At 37.1% G+C, this 9,648-nt stretch overlaps 1 pseudogene; it reads left to right on the top strand.

The window, feature by feature from the left end:
- The first annotated feature begins 8,644 nt into the window (after positions 1-8,644).
- LOC110214788 (guanine nucleotide-binding protein G(I)/G(S)/G(O) subunit gamma-10 pseudogene) lies at positions 8,645-8,833 on the top strand (annotated as a pseudogene).
- Positions 8,834-9,648: the final 815 nt, after the last annotated feature.

The following is a 9,648-nucleotide window of genomic DNA, read 5'->3' as shown; positions in this document are numbered from 1 at the left end:
CCTATTGGTGACTCAGACAACTTTCCTAGATTGTAAACTGCAGTAGTGCCTACATATATATATATATATATATATATATTATTATATATATAATATATATATATTATATATATATATATATATATATATATTGGTTGAAGGAGTTTCATCACTTCAGTGCTCCCTCTACAGTTGAAATAGAAGGTCTGAACTTAAATCCAAAAGTAAACAAAAACAAATTTGTAACACACTTAAAAGAAAATAAATTGACTTTGCTAATTGCTCAATTTGATTTGTTTTAAAAAAAATAACAAGAAGGAAATGAAGTAATTAAAATCCTTTTCACATAAAACCACTGCAAGAAATATAGACCATTCTTTTAATCCAATACAATTCAAAAACATTGATTAAATGCATACGCAAGGCACTATGCTAGTCACTGGAAATACAGGCACAAAAGGAAAATTAGTCACTGGCTTCTGAGGAGCTTATAGTCTATATACATTCAAAGGAAAGACCTTTCTCATCATAAATGATCATCTGCACTTCTTACCACTTATGTCTGGGATAAGTTTCTTTGAAATTTCTTATCTATTATAAAATGCAAAGCCTAAATATGGGAGAAGGGAGGAAGAAAAACAACAACTGTTAAATCATCCCTGCAGTTTAAACAATAGTTTATTTATACCTTGATGGGATCATGTACTCTTAGCAATTGTGTTTCTTAACCTTTTGTGGAGATGTTAATTTTGTTTATGTGTGATACCAGGGCATTATATTTTAGGTGACATTTCCATTCATTCTCAGATCTTATTGTGGGCACTTAGAATTTTTTGTGCTTAATTTCAACCTTCTGTTAAAGTGAACTAAATAGATTTCTAAGTATCTTGAATCACTCTTTTCCTTAATCTTGTGGTATTTTGGGGAAAGTACTCAATTCATAGTGCTATTCATGTGGAAGTTGCCTTATACTTCAATAATATTGATAATTTGATATTAACAAATGGAAGAAATTAGTCACAGGAATCAAAAGTGAACAATGTCCTTGTTTAATGGGTTCCTATGATATTTTCCAACCTTTTTTTTTTTTAAGACTAACAGAGGGAGACTGCTAGGAGCCAAAATGGTGGAGTAAGCAGTAAGTTTCCATAACTTTCCCATATTCACCTCCAAAAACCATAAAATAACACCCTGAATACCACCCCAAATCTAGGATTTGGAACAGCAGAACCAGAGAAAAGGTGGGGTGAAACAATCTTTTAGCCCAAGAAAGTTGGTAGATTGACAAGAAAGATCTGTCCCACTTGAGTAAAAGGGGAGCACAGTCCAGGACAGGAAGCATCCCAGCAAGCCAGCATCAAGTCCCACCGTAGCAAACTAGTGGGTGACTCTGAGCCCCAGTGAGTCGGAGCAGGCAAAGCCAACATCACAACATCACACGTGTCTCATCATAGTCAGTGGAACTGGTATATGCCAGCTCTGAGAACCACCTCATGTTTCAGTGTAGCCTCAGGCAAATAGGCAGCCTCCAGCAGGCAGACCCCTATGGGCTCTAGAAGTGCTAGCCATCCCTTACCCTACCCTCTCAGCACAGCACCAGACATGAGGGTCCCCCTGTGGGACTCAGGGCAACATCAGTGCAGCACCAGGTAAATAGCCAGAGCCTGCAGCTCCTGGTACAAGAAGCCTGAGACAGTGCCCCTTCCACCTGGGAAACAGAACTCAAATATAAAAAAAAAGGTCAAAAAAATAATCTGACCATAGAGTGTTATTACGGTGACACAGAAGACCCAGACACAAAACTCAGAAGAAAATAACAATGTCAAAACACCTATGTACAAAACCCCAGAGGAAAACAGAAATGGTCTCAAGTCGAGAAAGAACTCATGGAAGAGCTCAAAAAGGAGCTTAAAAATCACATAAGAGAGATAAAAGAAAATTGGGAAAAGAAATAAAAATGACACAAGAGAACTATGAAAAAGAGTCAACAGCTTGGAAAAAGAAAAAAACTGCTTAAAAAGTAAAATTGACCAAATAGAAAAGCAAGTACAAAAGCTAACTGAGGAAAACAACTCCTTAAAAGTTAGAATTGGGCAAGTAGAAGCTAATGACTCTAGGAGACATCAAGAATCAACCAAACAAATTCAAATGAATGAAAAAAATAAACAAAAATGTAAAATACCTCACAGGAAAAACAACTGACCTGGAAAATAGATTCAGGGAAGAAATGTAAGAATCATTGGACTACCTGAAAGGTAGTCAAAAGGAAGACCTGAACAGCATCTTTCAAGAAATTATCAAGGAAAATTGCCCTGATATCCTGGAACCAGAGGGCAATATAGGCATTAAAAGAATCCACTGATAACCTCAGGAAAGAGATCCCAAAATGATAACCGCAAGGAACATTATAACCAAATTACAGAACTATCAGGTCAAGGAAAAAATACTGCAAGTGGCCAAAAAGAAACAATTCAAATATTGGAGAGCCTCAATCTGTATTACACAGAACTTAGCAGCTATTGGCCAATTGATAAATGGTCAAAGGATATAAACAGGCAGTTTTCAGATGAAGAAATCAAAGCTATGTATAGGTATATAAAGGAGTGCTCTAAATCACTTTTAATTAGAGAAATGCAAATAAAAACAGCTCTGAAGTACCACCTCATACCTATCAGATTGGCTAATATGACTGGAAAAAAATAGGAAATTGATAAATGTTGGAGAAGATGTGGGAAAATTAGGATACTAATGCACTGTTGGTGGAGTTGTGAACTGATCTAACCATTCTGGGAGAGTAATTTGGAACTATGCCCAAAGGGCAACCAAACTGTGCATACCCTTTGATCCAGCAATATCACTACCAGATCTATATCCCAAAGAGATCATAAAAAGCTAAAAGGACCTACACGTGCAAAAATATCTACAGCAGTCCTTTTCGTGGTGGCAAAATATTGAAATTGAGGGGATGCCCATCAATTGTGAAATGGCTAAACAAGCTGTGGTATATAAATGTAATGGAATATTATTGTGTAATAAGAAATGATAAACAGGCAGATTTCAGAAAAACCTGGAAAGACTTGTGCGAATGGTTGAAAAGTGAAATGAGCAGAACCAAGAAAATATTGTACACAGTATCAGCAACCCTGGGTGATGATCAACTATGAATGACTCAGCTCTTCTCAGGAACACAATGATGGAAGACAAGCATGAGGGACTCATGAAGGAAAATGTTATCCACATCCAGATAAACAACTGATGGACTCTGAATGCAGATCGAAGCATACTTTTTCACTTACTTTATTCTTTTCATGTTTTTCCCCCCTTTTGATCTGTTTCTTCTTTCACAACTATGACTAATATGGAAATATTTTTACATGATGGCACATGCATAACCTATATCATGCTTACCATTTTAGAAAGAGGGGAGGGAAAGGAGGGAGAAAAATTTGAAACTCAAAATCTTGTAAAAATGAATGCTAAAAATTGTCTTGACATGTAATTGGGAAAAAAATAAACTACTATTAAAAGCTTAAAAACAGACTAACAGAGGGTTGACTCATTTTAGTTACAGAAAATCTTTTACAAGAGCTTTCAAAGTACTATATAGTGAACGGGACAAGTAGGTGATAGATATGAGGATGTTTAACTGAAAAAAATCTTTGTCTCTAATTTTGGCCCACATTTCATCATGCCTATCCTATAACTCTACTTGGATGGGATTCAAAACAAGAGCATTGTAGTGTGGAAGCTCTGGTAACAATGTACAGACTGGGAATAAATCAAAGACAGTGACTTCCAACTTTATAATTTTTTTTCATTTTTCTCATAGCTTAATTATATAGAACAACTGGACTTTATTAAGCTCCTCCTGTTCCAAGCCCTAAAGGATGCAAAGATGAATAAGACACAATCCCAATCCTGAAAGAACTTAAAGTCATGTTGAGGACATTATCAAAGGAAAAATAAATCATCTTTTACCGTCACAGTGATTCAAGAAAACAGAAAATGTGTAAACCATTTTCTTCTCTAAAGCGTTATTCTATAGAACTCTGAAATGTCAGAGCTGAACAGTACTTGGCATTCAAATCAATAAACACTAATTGAGTATCTACTAATTGCAGTGCACAGTTTTAGTTGCTGGGTGAGATAGAGGGATGAATAAGACATGTCCCCTCACAAAAAAAAGTTTTTAATTTAATAGGAGGGATATGACAAATACAAGATCAACTCTAATGCCAAATGCATCATGGTGGTATAAATGAATAAGGAAAGATAAAAATACTATGAAAGATCCAAGTAGGAAGTGATTTCTAATTTGGAGGGGAGTTAGCATATGACCTGGGTCTTAAATGATGGCTAAGATTTTGACAGGTAGAGATGAGGAGGTAATTCCAGTCATAGTGAATGACAGGAGCAAAAGGTATGTAAAAAAGAAATGGTGGGATGTGTCCAGAAGAGAGAAAAAATGATCTGGTTTGCCTAAATCGTAAGCTGGAGATGGAGCCATTTGAGCTAAGCCTGGAAGAGTAAGTTGGAGCCAGACTGTGGAGGTCTAAGGAGTTTGAATTTTATTCAATAGGGAGGTATTGAAGATTTGTTAGCATTGAAATGACATAATCAGATCTATACATTGACATGATTAAGATGGTACTGAGGTGCAGGATGAAAAAGAAAGTGAGCACATTTAGCCAAGTAAACCACAGAATGTTAGAGCTAGACAAAACCTTAGAGGTACTCCAGGCCAATTCCCACATTTTACAGATGAAGATATTTCAGTATTTTCCAACGAGAGAAGAGAGAGAGAGAGAGAGAGAGAGAGAGAGAGAGAGAGAGAGAGAGAGAGAGAAACCTAATTTCTCCAGGTGAGTGAGTTAAGAGCAGATCTATATTAGATTCTCATCATAAAAAGAACCAATTACTAAAAAAAAGGAAGAGGAAGATTATCTGGTATCTTTTGAGATCATATCAAGCTTTAGACTGATGCTTAGAACTTGTGTAGAAAAAAGAGACTTGACAGTGTCATATGAGATTATTTTTTTCATTTGTATAATGTTTTCATTTATTTGTTTTTTGTCTAGAGCTGTTATTTCATTGATGTAGAAGGGATCTCTCAGTGTAGAAATTATCTCTACTGATGTAGTCTAGAAATTGTCCTGCAGCTTAGAAAGTCTTAGAAGTTGCCTTGAGTTCAGTGACTTTCCAAGAGTCCCACAGCTAGTATGTACAGAGGTAAAACTTTAACCCATGTCTTCCTGACTCCAGTATCTACAGTCTGCCTATTTCATTATGAATTCTTTCAGCACTTTTAAGCATTATGTTTCATTTTATGTATTGCCAGAAGGAGGACTTCTCTTTCCCTTCAGAAAGGGATGTGAAGAAAATCTTCCAGAACACTCTTGTCTTGGCCCACAGGGCTTGGCTTTGGGGGTTGTCTTCTCTCTGTCTACAGCCCTTATACCCTCTGTCTGCCTTCCAGAGATTAGAAGGGGTAGATGTCCCCAAACTACCTTTGTTCAAAGCTGCTGAGGATATCAGATAAACTCATAGTTTTTTAACCCAGAGTAATTGATCTACAGATTCATGAGTTCTTTTTCTCTGCTATTTTTGAAAGCTCATTAATTAAGATTATTAATAAAATAACTATGCCCTGCTAAAATAGTAACTAATAAAATAATAATAAATACTCTGAGTCTGTAGGCCACCTCTGGACACCAGACCAGAAACTGTAAAAATATGTGTAATCAAGTAGCCAGTGCTATTTCCTGATTTCTACTCTGTGCTCAAAGACAAAACAGTAAAGAACAACTGTATCTTTATGAATAGTTGTAACCAAAAGAAACACATTTAGCATTTTAAACCTTCTCTCTTCCATGTGTGACCCTGGGCAAGTCCTTTAACTTTTGTCTGCCTCTGTTTCCTCAATTGTAAGACAGGAATAATAATAGCAAGTGCTTAGCATAGGTGGGCACATAGCAGACAATTAATAAAAACTTGCTCCCTTCTAGTTGGAAAAAGAGGATGGGGGAGGAAATAGAGTGGGAAGGAGAATCCACCAGGCTGCTGTCTTATCCTCCAGGGGAAATTTCATCAACTCTCAGGCTTGTCTCACACTTTGGTCACTATTGAACTGCCTGTTGCTGGTGGATGAAGACACTGGCCAATATGCTGGAGCCTGTGTAAGCTCAACACCATTCTTCTCAGACTCTGCTGTCCGCTGGCTTGTGCATCTTCTGTCCCTCATGCGCTCCAAAGCAACCCAAAAGTTTACAATAGCTTTATCTCTCCCTGGACTGGGAAAACTATATGTCCCAGAGTCTTAAGGGACTTAGCTCCCCTCAAAAGGCAACAAGTGTCAGACTTGTCTAATTGACTGCTACTTTTTTTGGTTTTGCCTTTAGGCAATTGGGGTTAAGTGACTTGCCCAGGGTCACAGAGCTAGTAAGTGTCAAGTGTTTGGTCTGAGGCCGGATTTGAACTCAGGTCCTCCTGATTTCAGGGCTGGTGCTCTATCCGCTGCACCACCTAGCTGCCCCTTGACTGTCACTTATGTTATATATTCTCTCATTTTATTTTAAACAACCCTATAAGGTAGTTTGATTATTTTCCCCATTTTACAGGTGAGGAAATAATGGAAGAAAGAAGTAATATGACTTATCCATAGTCATATAGCTGTTTAGTAGAAGAGCTAAGACTATAGTCCAGTTCTCTGACTTCAGGTCCAATGCTTAAAGACTACATTGCCCAACACTTTTAATTTATTTATTTTTTGCCTAAAATGGTAAAAAAAAAATCTTTTAGGAAATTAATTTTTTTTTATCCTTTAATCTTATGTGGATAGCCAAGGCGACTCTAAACAAAGCATTTGACAGATCAGTACCACAAATAAAACCTTCAGAAAACCTCCTTCCAAACTTCCTTATTTCTGTCAGAGAGACTACTGTTCTTCTAGTCTCTCAAATTTATAACTCTAGTGTCAAACACAACTTCTTACTCTTTCTTATCCCACATAGCTAACCATTTGCCATACCTTCCTGGTTTTACATCCATAACATTTCCTGCTGCCAACTCTTTCTTTCTACCCCAACCACTACCACCTCTTAGTTCAGATCCTTAACACCACTTTTCTAGATTATTTCAACCTCCTAAATTATCTCCCTACCTCAAGTCTCTCTTAACTCTAGAATGAAGCAGAACCTAATATAAAACTCCATACAGCCACTACAGTGACTTACAGTACAGATCTGACCAGGTCTCTCTTCTATTCAGGAGACTCCTTAGGCTCCCTATTGCCACTAAGATCCCATATAACTTTTGTTTAGCCTGTAAAGTTCTTCATAGTCTTGTTCCTACCTATCTTTCCAGGTTCCTCCCAGATCCCTGTCTCATAGTCTCTAATCTAGCCAAATCAGCCTTTTTTTTTTTTGCGAGGCAGTCGCAGGTTAAGTGACTTGCCCAGAGTCACACAGCTAATAAGTGTTATGTGTCTGAGGCCAGATTTGAATTCAGGTCCTCCTGACTCCAGGGCCAGTGCCCTATCCACTGTGCCACCAAGCTACCCCCTAGCCTTCTTTTTTTTTTGATGATGATTTCAGATTCTTTTAATGAGCCATGCCTAAGCACTCATCACTTTTAGTAAGACTGAACTTTTGAAAAATGTATGCCTCAGCAATATTTCACAGTATTACTTAAGGTGCTCTCAAATATAATATAAAGCACTCATGATTGGAATGCTATAGTGATTAGTGCTATATCATTTCCTGACCTTTCAACAAAATCAGTAGAAACTAAACTAAGGTTCAGTTTACTTAGTTTAGAGACTTCCACTTTTATGCAAAGGTATCAGAGGAGGTTAAAGCTGGTTCTATCCTCTTATTTTAATGTGTGAGGAAACAAGCTAAAAGATGTAATGCGACTTGCTTAAGGCCACACTTATTAAGTGATAGAGTCAGGATTGGGGGCAGCTAGGTGACACCGGACTGAATAGAGTGCTGGGCCTGGAATCAGGGAGATTCATCTCCTTAAGTTCAAATCTGGCCTCAGACACTTTCTAGCTGTGTGACCCTGGGCAAGTCACTTCACCCTGTTTGACTCAGTTTCCTCATCTGTAAGATGAGTTGGAGAAGGGAATGGCAAACCACTCTAGTATCTTTGCCAAGAAAACCCCAAATGGGGTCACGAAGAGTAGGATACAACTGAAAGGACCCAACAAAAATAAGAGTCAAGCTTTGAATTCAAGTCCTCTGATTCCATGCCCTGTGCTCTTTTCACTGTGCCACGTTAGATTTGTTATTCAAAAATCCATTGATTAGGGAATGGGTGAGCAAATTATTAGCTTATGAAGTAGTACTACAAAATAATTTTTTGCTTCTGTAGTAGAAGGTTGTGAGGGGGAAATGGGAGATGGAAGAAGGACTTGAACCAAAAAAAAAAAAACAGAGAGAGTAATGTGTGTGTGTGTGTGTGTGTGTGTGTGTGTGTGTGTGTGTGTGTGTGTTTGTAAGCCAGAGAAGTTTGGACTTGTGAATAAGGCTAACTATTAAATCTGGCAAAGGGAGTTTAGAAAAATTTGAAGGTGATCATTAATTTGAAATTACCATTGGCTTATGTAAGAGAAATCTGAGGTAGTCACAGAGGGATTAATAATGATTACACAAGGCCCTGTAATATGTCTTCTAGCCTTAGCCCCATGCAACATTTGATGGAGCAGCTGAAATTGGAAGCATGGGTGGAAAGGATCAAGGTTTCTCAGGGTGCTACAGAGCTCCAACAGTATTGCACATAGGATGCTTTGCTGGGAGGAGTCCCAACAGGAAGAAACTCCTTCCAGGAACCCAGATCCTGTGCTTTACTTTGATGGGAGGGGAGAAGTTCACTGAAGATTTACTTTCAAGTGTGCAGTGATTAACAGCTGCCTCTGAGTCTTAAGAAAACATTTTTTGCCTGTGTGGCCAAACAACTTTTAGGTATTTGAATCTTTTCAACCACCAGTCCCTGCAGGCAAACTACTATAGGAATAACTGAAAGTTTCTAGAGCTATAAAGAATATGGGAGTAGATCCACTTGTAATAATTGACTTGCTTTTGGGGGGTAATACTCGTAAAACATATCATACTTTAAAACACACACCCCATTCCACCACTGACAAAATTACCATCCTTTTATAACTCAATTATAACTGTTCTATGTTTGTAACACACAGCCTATTTTTACCTAGTTGGCTACACTTTAGCAAAGGAAAAAAAATTTCTGTCTATCAAAAAATTTATTTTCATTGCAACTTCACCTAAATTAAATATTTTTTTTTAATTCTCTAGCAACTATCAATTGTTTCTTTCCCTTCAGAATTTACGGTTTCTAAAAAAAACCACACCCAAGTCCAGATTACTGGCTTTGTCATCAAGCAGTGTCTTGATTTCTCTAAATGAGAAGATAAAATATTTTATTTTAATCCCTAAACATAAGAGATATTTCTTATATATTTTGTTTTGAAAGACAAATATTTTGATTTAAATTGTTTCATTTAAATATTACTGATCTTTTATAGTCTTAAGTTTATTTCATGGTTCTATTTGTGCCTAAGAAGGCACATATTTTAAAATTTGTTTTAGGGGAAAATATGTAAAGCGTGACTAGGAGACCATGAGAAAATGGATATAAACAAGAACTAAT

Source organism: Phascolarctos cinereus, unplaced genomic scaffold, assembly GCF_003287225.1.
Source record: "Phascolarctos cinereus isolate Bilbo 61053 unplaced genomic scaffold, phaCin_HiC Scaffold_726;HRSCAF=1367, whole genome shotgun sequence".
In the NCBI taxonomy this organism is placed as follows: domain Eukaryota; kingdom Metazoa; phylum Chordata; class Mammalia; order Diprotodontia; family Phascolarctidae; genus Phascolarctos; species Phascolarctos cinereus.
This window is presented reverse-complemented; position numbering and strand designations above follow the sequence as displayed.